Here is a 2,249-nt window from a genome sequence, read left to right on the forward strand (position 1 = left end):
AACATGACCAAAGTATGTCAGACGAAGCCTCAGAATCCTTGCCTCCAAGGAGCAGCCCGGTTTAACCCTCTCCAGGATGAATCTGTGCTATAGTCTTCGCAATTACATGCTATGCATCAGAGAGTTGGATAGTGAATAGGGTTGATAGAAAGAGAATTGATGCCTTTGAGCTTTGGTGCTGGAGAAGAGTATTGCATATACCATGGACTGCTAGGAGAACAAACAGGTTTGTCCCAGAGAAGGTGAAGCCGGAATGCTCCTTGGAGTCAAGGATTCTGAAGCTTCGTCTGACATATTTTGGGCATGTTGCAAGGAGGGACTGGGTCCTTGGAGAGGAACATCATGTTTGGCACAGTGGAGGGGCGGTGAAGGAAAGGAAGACTTTCAATGAGATGGATCAATTCTGTGACTGGAGTGGTGGGAATAAGTGCGTTTGAGATGGCTAGGTTGGCACAGGATAGAACAGCATTTAGAGCTCTTGTACATAGAGTCATTATGAGGCACAAACAACTCGATGGCACATAACAACAACAACAACAGTATTCTTGGTTGACAGTTGAGTTCTTTGAGTGTTCAGTATATGTCATTCCACTGTCTTCTTGCTTGCATGATTTCTGCTGAGAAATTGGCATTTAATCTTATCTGCACTCTCTTAAAAGGTTACTCTCTGTTTCTCCCTTGCTGCTTTCAGAATACTCTCCTTATCTTTGGTTCTGGCAAATTTGATTCTGATATACCTTGGTGTTTTTCTTTTGAGATCTATTCTATATGGTGTTTGCTCAGCTTCTTAATTATGTATTCTTTAATTCTTCATTATGCCTGGAAAGTTTTCCTCTAGTAATTCTTCCACAACTACTTTTTTGGTGTGTTTACTTGCTTCTTCCTGTTCTGGGCTTCCAGTGATGCACAAGTAATTTCTCTTGATGGTGTCCCACATTATTCTTAGGTTTTTTTCTTTTTCCCTCCTTTTTGATTCTGCTTTTTTTGCTCTAGCAGATCGGTGGTGACAATTCTATCTTCTATTTCACTGGTTCTCAGTTCCATCTCTTCAACTTTGCTCATGTGTCCCTCCATCATGTTGACAGTATCTGAAACATTGAACCTCATATTTTGGATTGTGGTTTCTTGTTTGTCCAGTGCCACTAATGCCTTGTTTGTTTTATCTGCATTGTTCTGGATTGTTAGTTTTGTTTGGTTTCTTTTAAGCTCCTCCTGATTTTTGCTTTCAGTGTGGTGTAATTCTTCAAGTTTGTCTTTCACATATTGGAAATATTCAAACATTGTTCTTTTAAATTGTGTCAAAAAGTTCCATCAGACTTTCTGGATTCAGGAAATCCATTGATACTGTGTCACCTTTTGGGAGTGACATCTTGCTTTGTGTGGAATAGACTGCTTGAAATTGTTGTGGTAGTTTTTCATGCCTGAGGCGATGATAGGTTCTTGATCTGAAGACACTGCTCTAGAAAACAGTCTGGCAGCTACCCCTTCTGTGTTTCTCTCTGAACTTCTGACTCAAGAGAAGGTTCAGTTCATGGCCTGTGAGAGCAGACTCTTGTAGCTAAGTCAGATCAGGTGCTCTGGATTAAAGGCAAGTTAGTTGACTGGATGTGTAAGCACAGGTGTGGAACCGAATTGGGGACAGGGCAAGCATGGGGGCAAGGCAGGCATCTGCAGAGACCTCACTAAGATTTCAGCTGTCCATGTATGTTCATGCTTGGGGTCCTTACTCAAATTCCAGTTGCCCAGCTCTCACTCAGTGTCTCTTGCCCATTGTCTCTCACCCAGTGGCTCTTACCCCAGCAGGGCTCTGGGTCCAGCAGGGCTTAAGAAAACTCAAATTCCCACTGATCTTCTGGTGGGTGGGTCCACAGAGGCTCAGCTGGTGGCTTCCAGACAAGGCTCAGCTGGTGGTTCCACTGGGGCCCACAGCTCGCTGCTCCTGTGGCTCCCAAATTAATTATTTTTAATAAAAGTTCTGACTCAAATTCCTACTGTTCACGTCAGTCTCTGCACCCCCACATCAGTCTCTGCATGCCTGCATCAGTCTCTGCACACCCCAGTATTCTTCTCTTAACATCACAATTCAATAGAATTCATTCCACTGTGTATTGTTGGGAAAAGTAAAAGACAATCATGTTGTTGTTGTTGTTAAGTGCCATCGAGTCATAGAAGACTCATAGTGACCCTATGAATAAAAGATCTGAACACTTGTATAACTTTCATAATTTCTCCACATTCATAGAGTTTCC

This window comes from Elephantulus edwardii, unplaced genomic scaffold, assembly GCF_000299155.1.
Source record: "Elephantulus edwardii isolate Elephantulus edwardi_28Jun2011 unplaced genomic scaffold, EleEdw1.0 scaffold00068, whole genome shotgun sequence".
In the NCBI taxonomy this organism is placed as follows: Eukaryota; Metazoa; Chordata; class Mammalia; order Macroscelidea; family Macroscelididae; genus Elephantulus; species Elephantulus edwardii.